This window comes from Pseudophryne corroboree, chromosome 10 (genome assembly GCF_028390025.1).
Source record: "Pseudophryne corroboree isolate aPseCor3 chromosome 10, aPseCor3.hap2, whole genome shotgun sequence".
NCBI classification, from domain to species: Eukaryota; Metazoa; Chordata; class Amphibia; order Anura; family Myobatrachidae; genus Pseudophryne; species Pseudophryne corroboree.
The window spans coordinates 221,484,182-221,511,087 of NC_086453.1; the positions used below are offsets into that span (position 1 = coordinate 221,484,182).

The 26,906-nt window shown below is 47.2% G+C and overlaps 1 long non-coding RNA gene across 1 annotated transcript in view; it reads right to left on the reverse strand.

Moving 5' to 3' along the window:
- Positions 1–628: 628 nt before the first annotated feature.
- Positions 629–26,906, reverse strand: part of LOC134965440 (uncharacterized) — a 75,171-nt gene continuing 48,893 nt past the window's right edge. Inside the window, exons 2-3 of the long non-coding RNA XR_010188361.1 lie at positions 17,589–17,758; positions 629–1,166 (exon numbers count right to left, since the gene is read on the reverse strand). This is a non-coding gene — a long non-coding RNA (uncharacterized LOC134965440). The remainder of the gene's footprint in view (positions 1,167–17,588; positions 17,759–26,906) is intronic.

The following is a 26,906-nucleotide window of genomic DNA, read 5'->3' on the forward strand; positions in this document are numbered from 1 at the left end:
CCACTTAACAGCAGTAGGGAAATACAATCATAGTTGTATGTTAATTCGTTCCACGTTCTCCTGATTGTGTTTGTCAGTCAGAGGATCGTCTGACTCTAATTTACAATCAGTAATACATTTTTGGGTGTCAATATTAGGGGGTAGGCACGCTTTCAAAAGTGTCCGCCAATCTTTGTTTGCAGGTTCATGGGCATTACCCAGATCCTTGATATACTTCTGACATCTGGCTAAATGCTTCCAGGGATCGGGGGAATTCTGAAATGATTGACCGCAGCTCTGATCTGGTCCACGGGCAATACATTGCATTCTTCCTGGTGAGGGTTACTCCCTGACTATTGGTTCTCGCATTGGGAGTTGCTATTTCCAAGACAGGATGTAACCCAACCATTCCATTCCTAATTTGCTCACTGTGAGGTGTTAAGGTCTCTGTGTAATGAACAGTCTCACACTTACCGGTGGCTGTGATCTCACCAGTCCTTTCAGTGGGAGACACCGTCACTGCTCTTATTAGTTGGGCCGAGCCCACCTGAGTTTCCTTCAAGGTAAACGGACACCCAACAGTGCTAATAAAAGAGTGTGTACATTTTAATGAAAACAATTAAAGCTAAATGTACAGGTACAGGTACCGGCCAGTTTTAAATAAACAAGCTACAGTATATGCGCATATAGAGTAATGTATAAGCATAACAAATTAAAACTGTTAATTATGATAGCTGGTTAGTAGTCATGCACATATGGTTCGTTAGTCCTAATGATTATGGACTTCATGCAATTATAGTCAGCTGTTTAGAAGCTTTTTCAGTGCACTGAGATTAATCAGTTTCTTAGTCCAATGTTTGTATTCAAACAATGTTAGTTAAAAATGAATGAAGACAGAGTTTGAAATCAAAGGTGTTTGAAGCAATAAAACACATCGGTATTTAGGTATCACCTAGTTCGTTAGACCGGCTCCCAAATGGGCAGAAATGAGATCTCCCTGGTGCCTTCAGCACATTAATGGTGCCATATCCGAAGTGTCCAAATTGGGGCTTGTAAAGGGTGAAGAAACCGTGTGGAGAGTGCCGGTACCGGACACAGTAGATGACGTCTTACGCATTTCTCCGCCTCTAATCAAGTCAGCGGCTTCCTCAGAGACGTTTCCTTCAAGGTGGCTGCCTGGATGAGGGCTGAGAGTGAGATGGATGCATAATTTTCCTCTGACCTATGACCTTGGAGAGAACTTTGGACAGGGTACAATATACATGGGTTAGGGTTAATACATTTTACATGAATGTCCCTATCGTCTTTCAATGCACCATTGATTGTAGCCATTTTCTCCACTTCGACCTGTGTCTGTGATGGTGTGCTCGTACTCACATTCCTGCTAGGTTTGGAACCTGCTGTGCGAGCCAGTTCCCTTTGCACCTCCCCTTCTTGCTGCCACCAATTTAAACAGTCGTTATGTCTGATCCTCTGTTTTCTAGATTTGATCAGACATATTATAATACCTACATTCTGCAGTACCTCTGGTTCAAAGCTACCTACCCTAGGGAATTATGCCCTATCTTCAGCAGTCATACGCACCCATTCATTGCAAAAAGCCTCTGCGCGTGGACCATATTTCCCACACATTATAAACCGAGCTGACCCCACTGGGCCGTAGCTCTCCAGCCTGAACCCTGACTGCTGTACGTCTCTCACTTGAGCACCTGGCTCCCATAATACCAAACTACACAATGCAAGCAGACAGTGAAAGTTCTCCGAGCGCTCTTCACCCGCTCTCGCCCACGCTGGCCAGTGCAACGATACACTGTCAATAGTGGATCGCAATGTACCCAACTTAGGGCTCCGTAATTTCTTTCGGTGGAGGTTATGTTGGAATATTTTCCTGAGAGAGGCAGCAAAAAAATTCCTTTTCGGTATCTTTCCACTGGAATTTTTGTAGGGTGAAAAATAGAAAACTTCAATAACTATTGCTCACCCTTTCCAATGGACTTCCACCAGGGAGATTTCCTGACATAATCAGCGAAAAACCCCTTGTTTACACAATCACGTCTGCGTAAGCTTTCCACAGCGCATATGACACATCAGTATCACGTTGTGCTGTGTAGAACACACGGACGTGTGATTCAATCGCACAGCCTATAGATACTTGTTATCTATATGCCGTACGATCGCAGGAGTCGAATTCACAAGCTGCGCTCCTCAGCCGGAGCGTAACAAAAAACCTTTTACTTCAATTCACAATTCTATCACAATTCCCTATCATGCTCCTGTGCAAGTCTCCTCACGACTTGCGTATTTCTCTATTTATGTTCACATAAGGTAGCAGGCCTTACGCCACCGAGCCTCTACTAACTCAGTGTTTCCACGGAACCCGAATTTCCGGGGTTCAACTCCAGTCACTTTTACTTTCAGCTCACACAAATACACAGTGTTTTTTTCTTTTCTGTACAGAAAATATCACTCCCTTTGATTGGCTACTTTACCCCAGAGGTAGTACAGTTTAAACAAAATATCACGGTAATCTGCTTTTGGAATCAGATAGTTATGTGCTACAGTATTAAATGTCTACTATCCCACCTTAAATTGAACTATCGTGTGGTTATACTTTGCGCCCGCAATTCTACGCAACAACCACGCATTCGCAATTCAATAAACCACACAATCTCAATAAATGTGAGCAATAAAACTACTATTACTCACTAACACAACACACACTTGTTCCGTACGCTCGCCGGAAGTCACCCACATGGAGAATCTTCTTTTGAGTGTAAACCTAAACGTTTTAGGCCGGAAACTGCGTTTTGTGTTTTACAAATATGCCCTTTACAAACTATCAAAAATATATATATACAGTATATAGCAAACAAATGTATCCAATTTCACACAGATCTATAATGACTGTTAACCTATGGCAACAATATGTGAGAAAGCATGCAAAGTATTGGTATGCTTTCTGTACGCTTTCGCACCAAAATTACACACAAATTTTAAATAGCTTTTTTCCTGTGTCCTTCGGGTTACACCAGCACCTCTTTAGACTAGACAGAACAGACGTGATCTAACAGCACACAATGTAAGGTTAAGTAGCATGCGTCTCCACCCTTTGCTGATAGATCAAAGTCTGTTATGGCCTGTAAGTCTGTGAGTGTGTGATGAACCGGAGGAGCCCCCAATTGTTAAAGCTGATTAACTTTTAGGAAGAAAAGCAATACCTTAAATATATATCTGTTCAGGCCGCTGCGACCGCTAAGCGTGTGTGTGAAACCCCTAACAGATACATACATGTTGCATAAGCACGCCGTCACACTGTAAGCACGGTGTAGCTACACGTGAGGCAAAGTACACTTTATAATCCCTAGCAGGAAATACCAATTGTATTTAAAATGTTGGGATCCGACCCAACAGTTATTTACTAAAAAGGGGGTTACAACAATAATACAATTACATAAGAGATACAGGCTACAATCAATGGATACATACGTTTGTTCGCCAGCGCCACCCGGTCGGTCCTTAGTCAATCTGGAAAGATGACCTTCAGAGAATGTGACTGACTGGCCAGGTGGCTTGGCTTTTATACAATATTCCAAAGCATGAAACAATAGAAATTGTATGCCCTTCTTCCATTGGTTCGTGGGAGGGACATATCCTGTGCACTGGGGATCATTGGTCAGCTCAAGCGGTGGGCGATGGCTAAGTCTTGAGATGTGATTACTGTTGTTTACATCTGAGTTCCCACCCCAAGACCAGTTAAACCCACCACATTAATCATACATAAATCCAGTATTACTAATAACTTATTGCTGCAATATGTAGAGATGTGCACCGGAAATTTTTCGGGTTTTGTGTTTTGGTTTTGGATTCGGTTCCGCGACCGTGTTTTGGATTCGGACGCGTTTTGCCAAAACCTCCCTGAAAATTTTTTGTCGGATTCGGGTGTGTTTTGGATTCGGGTGTTTTTTACAAAAAACCCTCAAAAACAGCTTAAATCATAGAATTTGGGGGTCATTTTGATCCCATAGCATTATTAACCTCAATAACCATAATTTACACTCAGTTCAGTCTATTCTGAACACCTCACACCTCACAATATTATTTTTAGTCCTAAAATTTGCACCGAGGTCGCTGGATGGCTAAGCTAAGCGACACAAGTGGCCGACACAAACACCTGGCCCATCTAGGAGTGGCACTGCAGTGTCAGGAAGGATGGCACTTCAAAAAAATAGTCCCCAAACAGCACATGATGCAAAGAAAAAAAGAGGTGCACCAAGGTCGCTGTGTGACTAAGCTAAGCGACACAAGTGGCCGACACAAACACCTGGCCCATCTAGGAGTGGCACTGCAGTGTCAGACAGGATGGCAGATTTAAAAAATAGTCCCCAAACAGCACATGATGCGAAGAAAAAAAGTGGTGCACCAAGGTCGCTGGATGGCTAAGCTAAGCAACCCAAGTGGCCGACACAAACACCTGACCCATCTAGGAGTGGCACTGCAGTGTCAGACAAGATGGCACTTCAAAAAAATAGTCCCCAAACAGCACATGATGCAAAGGAAAAAGAGGCGCATCAAGGTCGCTGTGTGACTAAGCTAAGCGACACAAGTGGCCGACACAAACACCTGGCCCATCTAGGAGTGGCTATGTTTTTTTATTAGAAAAATTGCAACAACAAAACAAAGCAATCAACAAACACGAGAAAAAAAAATAATTTACATAAACAAGGTGATACCAGCCAAAAGCCATATTTAAATAATATTGTCCAAAGTCTATAGTCCGACTACGATGGCATAATATATCAGATTAGTGTATGAAGAGGCAATGTCAAATAAACTCAAAAGTCCATAGCACTGGCAAGATTAATAATAGTTTGTCAAATAGACAGTCAATAGCAATATACAGACCAATATGTACAAAATCAAGCCTTAACACACAACAAAATCCAAACATAGAGAAAGTGAGGTGAGCTTTTAGTCGTATGTTAAAACCATAGCATAAAAAAACTATAACACAAAATCTACGGGGGGTGAAAGAAAAGAAAGCCAGAAGGATGGAAGGAAGGAAAGACTTCAGCAACCCACTCAAGGGGGTCTCAGATGGCGCCAAAGCCTGGACCAACTGACGGCATCCATCCTCCCTCGATCCATATCCATCATCCTCTTTACCTCGTGAAGAATGGTACTAACCACCTCAGTACAGGGAAGGACTAACCTTCTAAGGGAAACTAGACACCGTGCACTCCAAGTGTGGTACCTGACCGCTAAACTAACTAGGTAAATGGTGACTAAATCAAATCTCCCAAACCTCTTTTTGAACGCCCCATACGCCCACTCAGGGTAACTAAGCCCCGAAAGGCACGGAAGGCGTAAGGCGGCTGAAACGGCTTTGTAAATTTTTACATTAAAGGGACACTCGAGCAAGAAGTGGTCCACAGTCTCCACCACCCCAGGACACTCCTCACGTGGGCAAACACGATCACTGGCACCTCGAAACCCGATCTTCCCCCTAACATAAAGCTTCCCTTGAAAAAGAAGCCAGGCAATGTCCCTGAACTTCAGTGGGATCCTCCGAGAATTAATCAGATTCAACCCAGCTGAGTACACATTGCCCGGGCAGTCCCTTAGCGATGGCTGGTCATAAAAATGAGATCGCAAAATGCTCCTCTCCAACTCCCTTCTAGAGAAGCCTTTGACTTCACTCATCAAAATTCCCCATAGCCTTGTCACCTTCAAGCACAAGATGACGTAGATCGGGAGGTATCCGCATTTATCAACTCGGAGGTTTCTCACCTGACCGCCATCTATCCATGACCTGAGGAAGGGGTGCACCCAAACCCTAAAGCCTTCTACCCACTGAGGGGGGGCCTCCAAAAACAGACTCCCAAGATGTAACTTTACAAAAGTGGATGTGAAAAACACCACAGGGTTGACCATACCAAGTCCACCCTCTGCCCTCGGTCTGTAGGTGATGCCTCTCTTAACGAGATTCATCCTGTTCCCCCACAACAACAGGAAGAACAAAGAATAAATCCTGGACCACAAAGATTGAGGCAAACAGCACACATAACTGACATAAAGAAACACCGGGATCAGGTGAGTCTTACACAGGTCAACCCTTTCCCTGAGAGAAAATTTCCATTTTCTCCAGCTCTCTACTTTACGGGCAGCAACTTCCAGCTTACTCACCCAATTTAGAGTGGTATAATCACCACGACTAAACCAAATCCCTAAGATTTTGATTGACGAATTGGCCCGGGGAAGGCTGTCCGGAAGGCTGAACTCCTCACCTTCCTCCCCCATCCAGAAAGCTTCACATTTGTCTTGGTTTATCATGGAGCACGAGGCCCCAGAGTACTCGCAGATAAGGTGTTCCACATCACGTGCCTCAGTCGTAGACGATACGACAATCGTGACGTCATCTGCATAGGCCACCACCTTCAGCAGACACTCCGGCCCCAATTGCACCCCCTCGAGTGCACCACTTTCAACCCTCCTGACGAAAGGGTCGATTGCGAACACATACAGAAGGGAGCTCAAGGGACAACCCTGACGGACACCGGAGTTGACCGCGAAGGCAGGACCTACCCAACCATTGACAAGCGGGAAACTCTCGGCCTGATTATAAGTAACGCAAAGCCAATCCACCACCCTCACTGGAAGTCCATACCTTTCAAGCAAGGCCCACAGGTACTCATGATTGACTCTATCGAAAGCCTTAGACTGATCCAATGCCAGCAAGTACTTTCCCCACTTCTCAGCACGACACCGCTCCACAGCCTCCCGGACGCCAAGGACAGCACTAAAGGTGCTACGGCCTTTCACGGTACCATGCTGAGAAGAAGAAAGCAACAGCCCGGAAACTTCCATCAGCCTATTGAAGAGCACCTTTGCCAAAATCTTCCTGTCTGTATTGAGAAGAGCGATGGGGCGCCAGTTCTCAACACGAGATGGATCCTTACCTTTGGACAATAATATGAGGGCGGACAACCTCATGGAGGGAGGGAGCAAACCCTCAGCCAGGCTCTCATTAAAAACCTCCACAAGATGAGGAACCAAGAGGTCCGAAAATGCTTTAAAAAATTCAGATGTTAAGCCATCCGGGCCCGGAGATTTTTTTATAGACAAACCGTCTATGGCCTTCCTGATCTCCTCCGCCGTCACATCACTTCCCAAAGAGTCAAAAGAGGCATCAAGGCCCCCGAGCCCTGGTGTCTCCCTAAGAAACCTTTCCATCCTCTCTCTGATGAGTGGCTGCTCGGACAAAAGATCGGAGTAGTAGGATCTGATGACCCCCAGAATGCCCTCCCAATCCTCACGAAGGACACCCAGAGAATCAACCAAACCCCGCACCTCCTTCAGATCAACCGACTTTCTACAATTCTGATAGGGATCAGGTGAGTGGTAAGCTCCATAATCCCTCTCCAAAATCAAGGAAGCCATGCGACTGTATTGATATTCCCTCAACCGAGCCTTCACCCGAGAGATCTCCCCACTATCTCCACGCTCAGAGATCAAGAAATCAAGTTTCCTTCGCAAGTCATAGTAGGCATTTTGTTTTATCAAGTTTTTCCGAGCTACCAGCCTACGGAAAAACCCCCGAGTGCGCTTTTTACACTCCTCCCACCACTCAGATCTACTCCAACCTGCCTCCAAAAGAGTCTCTTGTAGTTGAAAGAAATCTCTAAAGGACTGTCTCACCGTCTCCTCCTTCAAGAGCCCCGAATTCAGCCGCCATAGACCCCGCCCTTTCTGAGGGGTTTCCGAAGCATTCAAAGCAAAACTCAGAATACAGTGATCGGAGAACTCTACTAGCTTCACCACAGGAGGCAAAGTTTTCGCGGACTCCTTAACAAAAAACCTATCTATCCTAGACCTACGACTACCACAATAGAAGGTGTAACCCGTGAGGTCTGGAAAATGGCGAACATGCACATCCACCAGACCAGCCTCCCTAGTCATGCTAGCTAAAAAATTGGAATCATGACCCAGGGTTGTCTTTGTGCCCCCCCTGTCTTTTGGCCTAGTGATAGCGTTAAAATCGCCACCAAAGACAATCTGCCGGGCTGAAAAAAGAAACGGTTTTATCTCCGTGAAGAGACATCTCCTGTCCCTTGGGGACTGGGGCCCATAGATGTTAATTAGCCGTAGGTTCTGTCCCTTCAAGTTGATATCCAAAACCATACACCTACCTACCTGTAACTCTACAATCCTGTGCACGGTTACCATACCGGTAAAAAGCACCGCCACCCCACCGTACGGCTCGGCCGCAAGAGACCAGAAAGACGGTCCACGCCTCCATTCACGCTTTGCTCTATGAAGAACCGCCAGATCACCAATCCTGGTCTCCTGCAAAAATAAAAAATCAGCCTCAATTGTGCTGAAAAAATCAAAGGCCATAAAACGAGCACGTTCGGACAAAACGGAAGCCACATTAATTGTGGCACATCGTATAGGCTGGGGATCCATGTTTCATTGGATTGTAAGGTAGGACCCAATCACTTTCTCTTTGCTTGCCTACTTGACTCCTCATCGGAGCCATACCTTTTAAAACTAGTCCCCAAGGGAAGAGGATCATCCTCCCTAACAAACACCTCCTCAGTATCACTCTCACCTGCAGTGGGAGAGACAGAGAGGTCCATGTCCCGAGCCTCCCCCAAAGCAGCAGAAATATCTTGGCCCAAACCATCATGAGGAGGACCCGGATCAGGAGGCTCCGCTCCTGGAGAAGCGGGAAAGGGCCTAGGGTCCACAGGGACAGGGGGAGGATCCACGAGATCCTGGGGCAATGAGGAAAGGATTTGAGGGGTACAGGAAGGCACGAAGGAAAAGTCCCCCACATCTTCCCTGACTGAACTCTGAGGTTTCCCATCAGTGTCTGATGTTACCACCGATCTAACTTTTGAAGACACATGACCAGAACTATCAACCTCATTACTTCGTCTCCTCCTTTCACTCCTCCTACACCCCTTCCCCTCCACCACGGACGCTACTTCCCCAAAAGAACTCTTAACAGAGGACCTCCTTCTTTGTTTCTTGGGTTTATCTTTTGGGACCTGGACAAGCTGCCCTTCAGATAAGACGATATCACTGTCCTCCACCTCAGACTCTTCCTCAGAGTTAAACTGAAATCTATTAACACAAAAAATACCAGGGTCTGAATCCCTTCTTTTGGCCAACCTTTTCCTTGACTTAGATTCAACCACCTGAAAGCCATCTTTATCCACCTCAGCAGGCACCTTCCTCACCACACTGTTCTTCTCTACCACCGCCCTCACCACTTGCTTTTCTACAACCTCCCGTCGCTCCTCCTCAAAAAGACGACCCATTTCCCTCTCTAGCTCTTCCCCCATAACCTCAAGGTTATGGGAGGCCTTGGGGCACCTACTATAAGGATGTCCTTCGCACCCACAAAGGTTGCAGGTTACGTTGCCACAATCCCTCGCCATGTGCCCAGTTTTACCACAGAGGGCACATTTCAGGACAGTACAGTCACTGCTTAGGTGACGAAAGTCTCCGCAGCGGTGACACTGTCTAGGTTGACCAGGATAAAAACATTGGATTTTGTCTCTCCCAATGAAAGCAGCAGAGGGAACATGGCAAGGCACCTGACCATTATGCCTAAGCCTGATCACAGCCGACCAGGCTCCACCCCACACACCTTTCGTGAAATCAATCTTCACCAGAGGAGACAAGATGTCGCAATATCGACTTAACCAATAGCCAATATCTGCAGCAGGGAGGGATTCATTCCTGACCAATACAGTTGCACGGACTCTATCCTGGCGAGTAACAGCCGCCGCTTTATAGCGACAATACGGTTCACACCCCTTCTTTAGCTCCCACTGTTCCCAGAACACCCGCAGCCCTTGATAAGATATGAAACTAAGGTCGTAGTCAGGGGTCTTTACAGGGTGGATGCAAGCAAAAAGATCAGGGGCATGGAAACCCAATGAGAACACCATTTCCAGGAAATCCCCTTTAGAAGGGGGTTCCTCAACCCCTATCCACTTAAGTGAAACCACGTTGCGACGCTTACCAGCCTGATCAGAAGCCGAAAACACCTTTGGAGCAACAATCCTATTGCCACTTGAGACAGCACCCGCATAAGAGGACAAGCCCGGCTTAGGAACTACCTGAGGCGAGGCCTGCCCAACAGAGCCCACAACATTAGCCCGCCCCGCACCCTGCCCAACAGATACAGAACTAGCATTTTTATTGGCCAAAGAGGTTCTAATAACGGATATAGCTGGCAAGGATCTCACAGGTACGCCCAAGCTACCATATAGACCATCAACAATAGCCCGCTCCTCTGCAGATAAATCTTCTTTCCTTAACGCCGGAAGACCTTGGGCAAGTCCACACGATGACACTGGACCCACCGACACACTCTTAACACCAGTCTCGGCAACATGTTTTGTTTTAGCCCTAGCCTTAGAGCAAGTGACACCATCAACATTAGTGCCAGTGGCGTCTTTGGCACCACTCACCCCTGCCACCATGCTTGGCTTGCTAACGCCACCACCCGTAGGCAGATTGGGGAGACTCGCCTCAGCCATCTCACCGGCACGCGCCGGACCCACCATGGACGCAACCTGCTTCCCAGCAGAGGAGGCCAGATCTTGGGAGGTTGACCCCGAGCAAGCAACACCAGCCTGAACAGCGACACCTCCCAGACCACCATCCAACCGCTGTTCCACAATCAAAAGAGGAGACGCCTCCTCCACCATAGCAACATTACACTCCAGGCCCTGATCCATCGCAGAATCCACAGCATCTTCACCAGCAGAAGCACCACCATCACACCTTGGATCCTCTTCCTCAGACACGGTCGATCCACTTGGCTCACACTCAATTTTCTCCTCTTCCTCCAGCTCTTTCTGAAGTGCTAGCATCCTGGCCTCCAAACATATACATTCAAGCTCCAACCTGCGTATGTCCCCCTCCATCCTCTCCCTTTCCCATTTTGGACAAGTGTTCCTCCTCCTCTTCTTCTCCGCAATCAAAATCCCCTTCTTAACAACTAACATTTTCAACTCAGCAATGTCAATACTTGATTCACCAGTGCTAGCAAAGTCCTGCATCTCCATCTCCTTAGTATCCTCATCGATAATTGCCATGCTAGTCCCACAAGAAGATTGGGAGTCGCCAGACGACAAACCCGTCTCACAGACAGACTGCTCTGTCACTTTGTCCTGGACCTCCACAGGCAGGTCAGAGGATACACTCCGGGCACCAGCCCCCCTACACTCCAACTTAATTGTCGCAGGGAGATTACCCCCAATTGCAGCGGATGAGAGTTGTGCTTGCGTTTGTTCGGTGTCAGAGGATACCACATCAAGCAACGATCCAGACTCCACCAAGACATCACACTTCAGCCCCGGCTTCTTTGTTTTTGACACAGACGCCACAGTGGCTAATTTCTTGACATCACCGATCCCTGAGCTACCAACAATAAACTTTGCAGGGGCTACCACAGGTTTAACAGCTCTGGACCTGGTCACCGGTCCCACGGTAGCATCGGTAGCAGCCACTGACTTTCCCTCACACACCAACAAAGCAGATCCAGATGGCACGGAAACGGGGGGACTTAAATTCACTGTACAGGGGGTCATCTTCACTAGACACCCCTCAATTTTCACAGCAACCGAACCCCCAGTCACTTTTTCCTTAATCATAGATGTCTCATCACCAGTTGGGCACACAGGATTTTTTTTAAGCACAGCAGATGTAGATATAGGCGCCACTTGAACGTCACCTTCCTTAATCATTGTCACTGATTTATTGGCAGCCAAACTTAACATGGGGGGAACCACCTTAGTAACACCTGTTGGCATGGATGGAACATTACTAGCATAGAGCTTTATTCCCTGATTGTCCTTATCACCATCCAAAACCTCCTCCACCTCCTTTTGATTTTTTACATTAAGGCTGGCAGCAGTGCACACTGGTGCAGCAGACCCAGAGGCCACTATACCAGCCCCTGCATCTACAGAGCGACGATAACATGCAGGGAACCCGCCGACGGCCGGACTTACTAACCTCTTCACCGTCGCGTCAGCAGGGGCTCCAGCGGCAGAAAACTCTCCTTCCAGCTGCTTCACTTCCAGACGCCGGGTCTCAACGCCATTCACAGCACTTGCAGGGGGGAGCTCAGGGCTGCCTATTAAGGTCTTTACCGGCTCTCCTGACCACCGGACTCTGCCGCTAGCACCCGCTGAAAAGGGAGCACAGCCCCCGGTACTATGCAGCGGCTCCACATAAGATTCCATGCTCTGGCCATTAACAGATGCAGCAGGGGATCCACTAGTAGGCAAACTAGAAGCAGTCTTTGCAGGATCAGGGAACACTGGTGTAGATAAACCAGCTGTTGTAGATAGGTCAGTAATTGCAGTTAAACCACAGGCTTTAGACACACTGCTGGGGATTTCCACAGTGACCTCCATAGCAGACTGCATGCAGGATGATTTTACAGAAGTCTTTGCAGGATCAGGGAACACTGGTGTAGATAAACCAGCTGTTGTAGATAGGTCAGTAATTGCAGTTAAACCACAGGCTTTAGACACACTGCTGGGGATTTCCACAGTGACCTCCATAGCAGACTGCATGCAGGATGATTTTACAGCAGACAGGGACACTGGACTTAAATCCCCAGCACCAGAGCCTTTGCACAGTATAGGTTCCCCTGGGTCAGGCTCCATAACCGGGGGAAACTGCTTCTCCTTACCCCTGGGAGGCTCCATCCCAGCTGGGAAGGGCTCCAGGGATCTTGGGTGTAATCCGACACTCGAGTGGAACTCAGGAGCTCACAACACACACGTCTGACCAGGCCCATCTAGGAGTGGCACTGCAGTGTCAGACAGAATGGCACTTCAAAAAAAATAGTCCCCAAACAGCACATGATGCAGAGAAAAAAAGAGGCGCAATGAGGTAGCTGTGTGACTAAGCTAAGCGACCCAAGTGGCCGACACAAACACCTGGCCCATCTAGGAGTGGCACTGCAGTGTCATACAGAATGGCACTTCAAAAAAATAGTCCCCAAACAGCACATGATGCAGAGAAAAAAAGAGACGCAATGAGGTAGCTGTGTGACTAAGCTAAGCGACCCAAGTGGCCGACACAAACACCTGGCCCATCTAGGAGTGGCACTGCAGTGTCAGGCAGGATGGCACTTCAAAAAAATAGTCCCCAAACAGCACATGATGCAGAGAAAAAAAGAGGCGCAATGAGGTAGCTGTGTGACTAAGCTAAGCGACCCAAGTGGCCGACACAAACACCTGGCCCATCTAGGAGTGGCACTGCAGTGTCAGGCAGGATGGCACTTCAAAAAAATAGTCCCCAAACAGCACATGATGCAAAGAAAAAAAGAGGTGCACCAAGGTCGCTGTGTGACTAAGCTAAGCGACACAAGTGGCCGACACAAACACCTGGCCCATCTAGGAGTGGCACTGCAGTGTCAGACAGGATGGCACTTCAAAAAAATAGTCCCCAAACAGCACATGATGCAGAGAAAAAAAGAGGCGCAATGAGGTAGCTGTGTGACTAAGCTAAGCGACCCAAGTGGCCGACACAAACACCTGGCCCATCTAGGAGTGACACTGCAGTGTCAGACAAGATGGCACTTCAAAAAAATAGTCCCCAAACAGCACATGATGCAAAGAATAAAAGAGGCGCACCAAGGTCGCTGTGTGACTAAGCTAAGCGACACAAGTGGCCGACACAAACACCTGGCCCATCTAGGAGTGGCACTGCAGTGTCAGGCAGGATGGCACTTCAAAAAAATAGTCCCCAAACAGCACATGATGCAGAGAAAAAAAGAGGCGCAATGAGGTAGCTGTGTGACTAAGCTAAGCGACCCAAGTGGCTGACACAAACACCTGGCCCATATAGGAGTGGCACTGCAGTGTCAGACAGGATGGCACTTCAAAAAAATAGTCCCCAAACAGCACATGATGCAAAGAAAAAAAGAGGCGCAATGAGGTAGCTGTGTGACTAAGCTAAGCGACCCAAGTGGCCGACACAAACACCTGGCCCATCTAGGAGTGGCACTGCAGTTTTCTAGCGAGAGGATGAGTGCTTCCATCCTCATGTGAAGCTGAACCACTAGCCATGAACATAGGCCAGGGCCTCAGCCGTTCCTTGCCACTCCGTGTCGTAAATGGCATATTGGCAAGTTTACGCTTCTCATCAGACGCTTTCAATTTTGATTTTGGGGTCATTTTACTGAACTTTTGTTTTTTGGATTTTACATGCTCTCTACTATGACATTGGGCATCGGCCTTGGCAGACGACGTTGATGGCATTTCATCGTCTCGGCCATGACTAGTGGCAGCAGCTTCAGCACGAGGTGGAAGTGGATCTTGATCTTTCCCTATTTTAACCTCCACATTTTTGTTCTCCATTTTTTAATGAGTGGAATTATATGCCAGTATCAATAGCAATGGCCTACTACTATATATACTGCGCACAACTGAAATGCACCACAGGTATGGATGGATAGTATACTTGACGACACAGAGGTAGGTAGAGCAGTGGCCTTCCGTACCGTACTTCTATATATACTGGTGGTCACTGTCAGCAAACTGCAAAACTAAAATGCACCACAGGTATAGAATCTAGATGGATAGTATACTTGACGACACAGAGGTAGGTAGAGCAGTGGCCTTCCATACCGTACTGCTATATATACTGGTGGTCACTATCAGCTAACTGCAAAACTAAAATGCACCACAGGTATAGAATCTAGATGGATAGTATACTTGATGACACAGAGGTAGGTAGAGCAGTGGCCTTCCGTACCGTACTGCTATATATACTGGTGGTCACTGTCAGCAAACTGCAAAACTAAAATGCACCACAGGTATAGAATCTAGATGGATAGTATACTTGACGACACAGAGGTAGGTAGAGCAGTGGCCTTCCGTACCGTACTGCTATATATACTGGTGGTCACTGTCAGCAAACTGCAAAACTAAAATGCACCACAGGTATAGAATCTAGATGGATACCATACTTGACGACACAGAGGTAGGTAGAGCAGTGGCCTTCCGTACCGTACTGCTATATATACTGGTGGTCACTGTCAGCAAACTGCAAAACTAAAATGCACCACAGGTATAGAATCTAGATGTATAGTATACTTGACGACACAGAGGTAGGTAGAGCAGTGGCCTTCCGTACCGTACTGCTATATATACTGGTGGTCACTGTCAGCAAACTGCAAAACTAAAATGCACCACCGGTATAGAATCTAGATGGATAGTATACTTGACGACACAGAGGTAGGTAGAGCAGTGGCCTTCCGTACCGTACTGCTATATATACTGGTGGTCACTGTCAGCAAACTGCAAAACTAAAATGCACCACAGGTATAGAATCTAGATGGATAGTATACTTGACGACACAGAGGTAGGTACAGCAGTGGCCTTCTCTACCGTACTGCTATATATACTGGTGGTCACTGTCAGCAAACTGCAAAACTAAAATGCACCACAGGTATAGAATCTAGATGGATAGTATACTTGACGACACAGAGGTAGGTAGAGCAGTGGCCTTCCGTACCGTACTGCTATATATACTGGTGGTCACTGTCAGCAAACTGCAAAACTAAAATGCACCACAGGTATAGAATCTAGATGGATAGTATACTTGACGACACAGAGGTAGATAGAGCAGTGGCCTTCCGTACCGTACTGCTATATATACTGGTGGTCACTGTCAGCAAACTGCAAAACTAAAATGCACCACAGGTATAGAATCTAGATGGATAGTATACTTGATGACACAGAGGTAGGTACAGCAGTGGCCTTCCGTACCATACTGCTATATATACTGGTGGTCACTGTCAGCAAACTGCAAAACTAAAATGCACCACAGGTATAGAATCTAGATGGATAGTATACTTGACGACACAGAGGTAGGTAGAGCAGTGGCCTTCCGTACCGTACTGCTATATATACTGGTGGTCACTGTCAGCAAACTGCAAAACTAAAATGCACCACAGGTATAGAATCTAGATGGATAGTATACTTGACGACACAGAGGTAGGTACAGCAGTGGCCTTCCGTACCGTACTGCTATATATACTGGTGGTCACTGTCAGCAAACGGCAAAACTAAAATGCACCACAGGTATAGAATCTAGATGGATAGTATACTTGACGACACAGAGGTAGGTAGAGCAGTGGCCTTCCGTACCGTACTGCTATATATACTGGTGGTCACTGTCAGCAAACTGCAAAACTAAAATGCACCACAGGTATAGAATCTAGATAGATAGTATACTTGACGACACAGAGGTAGGTAGAGCAGTGGCCTTCCGTACCGTACTGCTATATATACTGGTGGTCACTGTCAGCAAACTGCAAAACTAAAATGCACCACAGGTATAGAATCTAGATGGATAGTATACTTGACGACACAGAGGTAGGTAGAGCAGTGGCCTTCCGTACCGTACTGCTATATATACTGGTGGTCACTGGTCAGCAAAACTCTGCACTGTACTTCTCCTATATAATATACTGGTGGTCCCCACTACCCACAATAAAGCAGTGTGAGCACAGATATATGCAGCACACTGAGCACAGATATGGAGCGTTTTTCAGGCAGACAACGTATACTGGTGGTCACTGGTCAGCAAAACTCGGCACTGTACTCCTCCTATATAATATACTGGTGGTCCCCAGTACCCACAGTGTGAGCACAGATATATGCAGCACACTGAGCACAGATATGGAGCGTTTTTCAGGCAGACAACGTATACTGGTGGTCACTGGTCAGCAAAATTCTGCACTGTACTCCTCCTATATAATACTGCTGGTCCCCAGTCTCCACAATAAAGCAGTGTGAGCACAGATATATGCAGCACACTGAGCACAGATATGGAGCGTTTTTCAGGCAGAGAACGGATAAAACTGGTGGTCACTGATCAGCAAAACTCTGCACAGTACTCCTCCTATATAATACAGCTGCTCCCCAGTCCCCACAATTAAGCAATAAGCACAAACGGAGAGGATGCCAGCCACGTCCTCTCCCTAACATTTCCAATGCACGAGTGAAAATGGCGGCGACGCGCGGCTCCTTATATAGAATCCGAATCTCGCAAGAATCCGACAGCGGGATGATGACGTTCGGGCGCGCTCGGATTAACCGAGCCATACGGGAGAATCCGAGTATGCCTCGACCCGTGTAAAATGGGTGAAGTTCGGGGGGGTTCGGCTTCCGAGGAACCGAACCCGCTCATCACTAGCAATATGCGACAATATCCTCATGCCCACCTGATTACTGCTTATGTGACCCTGAACAATATGATCCCACACATGATATGTTTATCCATTTCCATCTTCAAGAGATATATATACATATATATATATATATATATCAGATATGGTAATGCCCGGCACTCACAATATAATGTTGTAGATCTGGGTGCCCTCCGCAGCTAACGGTAATCCACAGTAAGGAAAAAAAATGGCAGCGGCACTCCGTTGAAGTAAATAAACAGACGTGTATTTCAAATCACATCAACATCACAATGGTCACATAAAGAACCAACGTTTCGGGGTCCTGAAACCCCTTTGTCAAGGCGTGAACAGTGTGTATAGAGAACCCACTTACCTTTATAGCACCCAGGTGCATCCCACACGTGGAGGTGAGCAGGGCCGGACGCCATCAGCATCGGGAACCGCCGGAAGACTTCCGGCGTCTCCAGGAAGTGACGTGATGTCGGGTGTGTGACGCGGCTGCCATGGCAACCAGCGTTGCTTCCCGGAACACCTACGCCGGCCCTGTAAGACGAAGTGACAAAGAATAAGATAGTGGTGACTGTTAAAAGGAGCACGCTATACTATAGAGCAGTGTTTTTCAACCGCTGTGCCGCGGCACACTGGTGTGCCGCCAGCGGTTGTCAAGTGTGCCGCCGCCGCCGGAGATCCCTGCTGCCAGTCCCCGTCTGCTGCGCAGCCGTCTTCACTATACAATGACCGCGTAAGAGCTGCCTGCGATGCCCGACAGTAATACTGATTTACAGCATCACTATCGGGCAGCGCAGGCAGTTCTTCTGCGGTCACTGTATAGTGAAGACAGCAGCTCTCCTGCGGGCCCGCCCGTGACCCCTACGACGTGGCGTGACTCATAGGTCACGTACACATCACCATCCAGCCCGGGTATTGTCTAGTGTACCTTCGTGGCCCGTGCTGCTCCTCACTGCTCCTGCCGCTAAGGGGGAAAACAAAAAAGGTTTGGGCAAGTGCTTTATGCTGTGTGTGCAGTGCCATTACTATGTGTATGGTGGCGTTACTGTGGGGGTCAGTGTCTCTGGTGGCATTACTGTGGGGGTCAGTGTATGTGGTGGCATTACTGTGGGGGTCAGTGTGTCTGGTGGCATTACTGTGGGGGTCAGTGTGTCTGGTGGCATTACTGTGGGGGTCGGTGTGTGTGGTGGCATTACTATGGGGGGGCAATGTGTGCAATTACAATGGGGGACAGTGTGATGGCAATACTATGAGGGTCAATGTGTGGAATTACTGTGGCAGTGTGTTCAAGTACTGCGCATTATTTTAATAACTGTTGGGGACAATGTGCCTGTGTTTTTCCCCTTGGGGACAAATATGTTTGTTTTATTTCCCTGTGTGTGTTTTATTTTTTCGTGGGGTACCGATGGTGTGCCTTGGCAATTTTTCAATCTTTTTGGTGTGCCGCGAACTGAAAAAGGTCGAAAATCACTGCTATAGAGGCACAGTGGGGACCGGACAGTGTGTAAATTGCTGAAGCGCAATGCATGAAAAACTGGAATATATGGAGAATCGCTTGAATGATGTATGTGAGGTGGCATGTTGTGGAGACAACAAAAGTGTACAGAGGGCACATCCTGGAGAGTCTGACAGGGGAAAGCTGTAATGAGAAATTTGGAAATGAAGAAGTGAGGAGGAAAGGAAAAATTAGACAAATGTTTATGGGTTGGAGCAGGAATTTGGAGTGTTGAGGCTGGAAAGAAGAGGGATGAATTGTGAGGAAGGGTGATGAAAGAAAGATAACAGAGGAGGAAGGCTGTGTGGTGTGTGTGTTAGGAACTGGAATGTAAAAGATTGAGACTGTAGGATGTAGAAAGAAGGGGGGAAGGACCTGGGAAAAACCAGGAAGGTGAAAGAGAAAGGATTGTGTGTAATATGACACTGAGTGTGAAAAACGTGATAAACGTGCTGTGTGTAAAACTTATGAGTGAAGCCAAAAACGTGGGGTGCCAAGATGGACAGTGTGCTGAATAGGAGTGAAGAACGTGCAGAAAAAGGCAGGAATGAGAGATGCGACCTACCAAAGAGGGAAGGGGGAACAGGATAAGACCTAAAGGGCAGTGAGGAGAGGTTGACAGGCTGTGAACAGTGGAAGCTTAAAGGCACAACTACTAATCAGACCTTAACCAATGCTCGGTTAAACATAAGAACGTTCACTATGTTAAAGACTATTCCACTGGATCTTGTCGTTAAGTCCCTTCGGTGGGAAAGTTTCCACCGAAGCTCAATTGGATTCAGGTCTGGGGAACGGGCGGGCCAGTCCATAGCATCAATGCCTTCGTCTTGCAGGAACTGTTGACACACTCCAGCCACATGAGGTCTAGCATTGTCTTGCATTAGGAGGAACCCAGGGCCAACCGCACCAGCATATGGTCTCACAAGGGGTCTGAGGATCTCATCTCGGTACCTAATGGCAGTCAGGCTACCTCTGGCGAGCACATGGAGGGCTGTGCGGCCCCCCAAAGAAATGCCACCCCACACCATTACTGACCCACTGCCAAACCGGTCATGCTGGAGGATGTTGCAGGCAGCAGAACATTCTCCTTGGCGTCTCCAGACTCTGTCACGTCTGTCACATGTGCTCAGTGAGAACCTGCTTTCATCTGTGAAGAGCACAGGGCGCCAGTGGCAAATTTGCCAATCTTGGTGTTCTCTGGCAAATGCTAAACGTCCTGCACGGTGTTGGGCTGTAAGCACAACACCCACCTGTGGACGTCGGGCCCTCATACCAACCTCATGGAGTCTGTTTCTGATCGTTTGAGTAGACACATGCACATTTGTATCTTGCTGGAGGTCATTTTGCAGGGCTCTGGCAGTGCTCCTCCTGCTCCTCCTTGCACAAAGGCGGAGGTAGCGGACTTGCTGCTGGGTTGTTGCCCTCCTACGGCCTCCTCCACGTCTCCTGATGTACTGGCTGTCTCCTGGTAGCGCCTCCATGCTCTGGACACTACGCTGACAGACACAGCAAACCTTCTTGCCACAGCTCGCATTGATGTGCCATCCTGGATGAGCTGCACTACCTGGGCCACTTGTGTGGGTTGTAGAGAGGTCATACAGGCACGTGGAGGCCACAGACACTACTGAGCCTCATTTTGACTTGTTTTAAGGACATTACATCAAAGTTGGATCAGCCTGTAGTGTGTTTTTCCACTTTAATTTTGAGGGTGACTCCAAATCCAGACCTCCATGGGTTAATAAATTTGATTTCCATTGATAATTTCTGTGTGATTTTGTTGTCAGCACATTCAACTATGTAAAGAACAAAGTATTTAATAAGAATATTTCATTCATTCAGATCTAGGATGTGTTATTTTAGTGTTCCCTTTATTTTTTGAGCAGTGTATATATATATATATATATATATATATATATTATATGCATATATATATATATATATATATATATATATATATATATTAGAGATGTGCGGCTGGCACTTTTTGTGTTTTGTGTTTTGGTTCTAATTCCACTTTCGTGTTTTGGTTTTGGCTTGGTCTTGCCAAAACCACCCTTTCGGGTTTTGGTTTTTAGATCTGGATGATTTTTGAAAAAAAAAACATAAAAACATGGAATATCACAAAATTTGGGGGTAACTTTGATCCTACGGTATTACTAACCTCAATAACATTCATTTCCACTCATTTCCAGTCTATTCTGAACACCTCACAATATTGTTTTTAGGTCAAAAGGTTGCACCAAGGTGGCTGTATGACTAAGCTAAACAACACAAGTGTGCGGCACAAACACCTGGCCCATCTAGGAGTGGTACTGCAGTGTCAGACAGGAGGGCAGATATGAAAAAAGACCCCAAACAGCACATGATGCAAAGAAGAAAAAGAGGTGCACCGAGGTTGCTGTTTGACTAAGCCAAGCGACACAAGTGTGCGGCACAAACACCTGGCCCATCTAGGAGTGGCACTGCAGTGTCAGACATGATGGCACTTTTCAAAAACTAGGCCCCAAACAGCACCTCTTGCAAAGATGTAGAAGAGGTGCAATGAGGTAGCTGTATGACTAAGCCAAGCAATACGAACACCTGGCCCATCTAGGAGTGGCACTGCAGTGGCAGACAGGAGGGCAGATATCCAAAAAAAAGGCCCCAAACAGCACATGATGCAAAGAAGAAAAAGAGGTGCACCAAGGTTGCTGTATGACTAAGCTAAGCGACACGACCACATGGCCCATCTAGTAGTGTCACCACACAGTGGCTGAATGAAGAAAGTGGGCCGCAATTGTTCGGTCCACTGACAGCATCTCCTGCACGCCCCTGTCATTTTTAAAAAATTCTGCAATTGGTTGACTTATACGGCAGTACCCCAGGACTAATACAGCAGTACCCCTGGACTCATACGGCAGTGTCAGACAGGACGGCACTTTTCAAAATCTAGGCCCCAAACAGCACCTCATGCAAAGATGTCGAAGAGGTGCTAAGAGGTAGCTGTATGACTAAGCCAAGCGACACTGGAATTATACGTCCAAATCACTGGAATTATACATCCAAATCACTGGAATTATACTGCAAAATCACTGGAATTATACGTCCAAATCACCAGAATTATACATCCAAATCACTGGAATTAAATGTCAGTACCACTGGACTTATACGGAAGTGTCAGACAGGATGGCACTTTAAAAAAATAGTCCCCAAACAACACATGATGATAAGAAGAAAAAGGTGCAAGATGGAAATGTCCTTGGGCCCTCCCACCCACCCTTATGTTGTATAAACAGGACATGCACACTTTAACAAACCAATCATTTCAGCGACAGGGTCTGCCACACAACTGTGGCTGAAATGAGTAGTTTGTTTGGGCCGCCACCAAAAAAAGAAGCAATCAATCTCTCCTTGCACAAACTGGCTCTACAGAGGCAAGATGTCGAGCCCATCCTCATCCTCCGATTCCTCACTCCTTTCAGTGTGTACATACTAGTGATGTGCACCAGACATTTTTCGGGTTTTGTGTTTTGGTTTTGGATTTGGTTCCGCGGCCGTGTTTTGGATTCGGACGCGTTTTGGCAAAACCTCACCGAAATTTTTTTGTCGGATTCGGGTGTGTTTTGGATTCGGGTGTTTTTTTTAAAAAAAAACCCTAAAAAACAGCTTAAATCATAGAATTCGGGGGTCATTTTGATCCCATAGTATTATTAACCTCAATTACCATAATTTCCACTCATTTTCAGTCTATTCTGAACACCTCACACCTCACAATATTATTTTTAGTCCTACAATTTGCACCAAGGTCGCTGGATGACTAAGCTAAGCGACCCAAGTGGCCGACACAAACACCTGGCCCATCTAGGAGTGGCACTGCAGTGTCAGACAGGATGGCCGATTTAAAAAATAGTCCCCAAACAGCACATGATGCAAAGAAAAGAAGAGGCGCACCAAGGTGGCTGTTTGACTAAGCTAAGCGACACAAGTGGCCGACACAAACACCTGGCCCATCTAGGAGTGGCACTGCAGTGTCAATCAAGACAGGATGGCACTTCCAAAAAATTGTCCCCAAACAGCACATGATGCAAAGAAAAAAAGAGGCGCACCAAGGTGGCTGTTTGACTAAGCTAAGCGACACAAGTGGCCGACACAAACACCTGGCCCATCTAGGAGTGGCACTGCAGTGTCAATCAAGACAGGATGGCACTTCCAAAAAATTGTCCCCAAACAGCACACGATGCAAAGAAAAAAAGAGGCGCACCAAGGTGGCTGTGTGACTAAGCTAAGCGACACAAGTGGCCGACACAAACACCTGGCCCATCTAGGAGTGGCACTGCAGTGTCAATCAAGACAGGATGGCACTTCCAAAAAATTGTCCCCAAACAGTACATGATGCAAAGAAAAAAAGAGGTGCACCAAGGTGGCTGTTTGACTAAGCTAAGCGACACAAGTGGCCGACACAAACACCTGGCCCATCTAAGAGTGGCACTGCAGTGTCAATCAAGACAGGATGGCACTTCCAAAAAATTGTCCCCAAACAGCACATGATGCAAAGAAAAAAAGAGGCGCACCAAGGTGGCTGTTTGACTAAGCTAAGCGACACAAGTGGCCGACACAAACACCTGGCCCATCTAGGAGTGGCACTGCAGTGTCAATCAAGACAGGATGGCACTTCCAAAAAATTGTCCCCAAACAGCACATGATGCAAAGAAAAAAAGAGGCGCACCAAGGTGGCTGTGTGACTAAGCTAAGCGACACAAGTGGCCGACACAAACACCTGGCCCATCTAGGAGTGGCACTGCAGTGTCAATCAAGACAGGATGGCACTTCAAAAAAATTGTCCCCAAACAGCACATGATGCAAAGAAAAAAAGAGGCGCACCAAGGTCGCTGTGTGACTAAGCTAAGCGACATAAGTGGCCGACACAAACACCTAGCCCATCTAGGAGTAGCACTGCAGTGTCAATCAAGACAGGATGGCACTTCCAAAAAATTGTCCCCAAACAGCACATGATGCAAAGAAAAATGAAAGAAAAAAGAGGTGTAAGATGGAATTGTCCTTGGACCCTCCCACCCACCCTTATGTTGTATAAACAGGACATGCACACTTTAACGAACCCATCATTTCAGCGACAGGGTCTGCCACACGACTGTGACTGAAATGACTGGTTGGTTTGTGCCCCCACCAAAAAAGAAGCAATCAATTTCTCCTTGCACAAACTGACTCTACAGAGGCAAGATGTCCACCTCATCATCATCCTCCGATTCCTCACCCCTTTCACTGTGTACATCCCCCTCCTCACAGATTATTAATTAGTCCCCACTGGAATCCACCATCTCAGGTCCGCGTGTACATTCTGGAGGCTATTGCTGCTGGTGAATGTCTCCACGGAGGAATTGATTATAATTCATTTTGATGAACATCATCTTCTCCACATTTTCTAGAAGTAACCTCGTACGCCGATTGCTGACAAGGTGAGCGGCTGCACTAAACACTCTTTCGGAGTACACACTGGAGGGAGGGCAACTTAGGTAGAATAAAGCCAGTTTGTGCAAGGGCCTCCAAATTGCCTCTTTTTCCTGCCAGTATACGTACGTACTGTCTGACGTGCCTACTTGGATGCGGTCACTCATATAATCCTCCACCATTCTTTCCATGGTGAGAGAATCATATGCAGTGACAGTAGACGACATGTCAGTAATCATTGGCAGGTCCTTCAGTCCGGACCAGATGTCAGCACTCGCTCTAGACTGCCCTGCATCACCGCCAGTGGGTGGGCTAGGAATTCTTAGCCTTTTCCTCGCACCCCCAGTTGCGGGAGAATGTGAAGGAGGAGATGTTGACGGGTCACGTTCCGCTTGACTTGACAATTTTCTCACCAGCAGGTCTTTGAACCTCTGCAGACTTGTGTCTGCCGGAAAGAGAGATACAACGTAGGTTTTAAATCTAGGATCGAGCACGGTGGCCAAAATGTAGTGCTCTGATTTCAACAGATTGACCACCCGTGAATCCTGGTTAAGCGAATTAAGGGCTCCATCCACAAGTCCCACATGCCTAGCAGAATCGCTCTGTTTTAGCTCCTCCTTCAATGTCTCCAGCTTCTTCTGCAAAAGCCTGATGAGGGGAATGACCTGACTCAGGCTGGCAGTGTCTGAACTGACTTCACGTGTGGCAAGTTCAAAGGGTTGCAGAACCTTGCACAACGTTGAAATCATTCTCCACTGCGCTTGAGTCAGGTGCATTCCCCCTCCTTTGCCTATATCGTGGGCAGATGTATAGGCTTGAATGGCCTTTTGCTGCTCCTCCATCCTCTGAAGCATATAGAGGGTTGAATTCCACCTCGTTACCACCTCTTGCTTCAGATGATGGCAGGGCAGGTTCAGGAATGTTTGGTGGTGCTCCAGTCTTCTGTACGCGGTGCCTGAATGCCGAAAGTGGCCCGCAATTCTTCGGGCCACCAACAGCATCTCTTGCACGCCCCTGTCATTTTTTAAATAATTCTGCACCACCAAATTCAATGTATGTGCAAAACATGGGACGTGCTGGAATTTGCCCAGATGTAATGCACGCACAATATTGCTGGCGTTGTCCGATGTCACAAATCCCCAGGAGAGTCCAATTGGGGTAAGCCATTCTGCGATGATCTTCCTCAGTTGCCGTAAGAGGTTGTCAGCTGTGTGCCTATTCTGGAAAGCGGTGATACAAAGCGTAGTCTGCCTAGGAACGAGTTGGCGTTTGCGAGATGCTGCTACTGGTGCCGCCGCTGCTGTTCTTGCTGCGGGAGGCAATACATCTACCCAGTGGGCTGTCATAGTCATATAGTCCTGAGTCTGCCCTGCTCCACTTGTCCACATGTCCGTGGTTAAGTGGACATTGGGTACAACTGCATTTTTTAGGACACTGGTGAGTCTTTTTCTGAGGTCTGTGTACATTTTTGGTATCGCCTGCCTAGAGAAATGGAACCTAGATGGTATTTGGTACCGGGGACACAGTACCTCAATCAAGTCTATAGTTGCCTCTGAATTAATGATGGATACCGGAACCACGTTTCTCACCGCCCAGGCTGCCAAGGCCTGAGTTATCTGCTTTGCAGCAGGATGACTGCTGTGATATTTCATCTTCCTCGCAAAGGACTGTTGGACAGTCAGTTGCTTACTGGAAGTAGTACAAGTGGTCTTCCAACTTCCCCTCTTGGATGACGATCGACTCCCAGCAGCAACAACAGCAGCGCCAGCAGCAGTAGGCGTTACACTCAAGGATGCATCGGAGGAATCCCAGGCAGGAGAGGACTCGTCAGACTTGACAGTGACATTGCCTGCAGGACTATTGGTTTTCCTGTCTAAGGAGGACATTGACACTGAGGGAGTTGGTGGTGTGGTTTGCAGGAGCTAGGTTACAAGAGGAAGGGATTTAGTGGTCAGTGGACTGCTTCCGCTGTCACCCAAAGTTTTTGAACTTGTCACTGACTTATGATGAATGCGCTGCAGGTGACGTATAAGGGAGGATGTTCCGAGGTGGTTAACGTCCTTACCCCTACTTATTACAGCTTGACAAAGGCAACACACGGCTTGACACCTGTTGTCCGCATTTGTGTTGAAATAATTCCACACCGAAGAGCTGATTTTTTTTGTATTTTGACCAGGCATGTCAATGGCCATATTCCTCCCACGGACAACAGGTGTCTCCCCGGGTGCCTGACTTAAACAAACCACCTCACCATTAGAATCCTCCTTGTCAATTTCCTCCCCAGCGCCAGCAACACCCATATCCTCATCCTGGTGTACTTCAACAGTGACATCTTCAATTTGACTATCAGGAACTGGACTGCGGGTGCTCCTTCCAGCACTTGCAGGGGGCGTGCAAATGGTGGAAGGCGCAAGCTCTTCCCGTCCAGTGTTGGGAAGGTCAGGCATCGCAACCGACACAATTGGACTCTCCTTGGGGATTTGTGATTTTGAAGAACGCACAGTTCTTTGCTGTGCTTTTGCCAGCTTAAGTCTTTTCTTTTTTCTAGCGAAAGGATGAGTGCTACAATCCTCATGTGAAGCTGAACCACTAGCCATGAACATAGGCCAGGGCCTCAGACGTTCCTTGCCACTCCGTGTCGTAAATGGCATATTGGCAAGTTTACGCTTCTCCTCAGACGATTTTAATTTTGATTTTTGGGTCATTTTACTGAACTTTTGTGTTTTGGATTTTACATGCTCT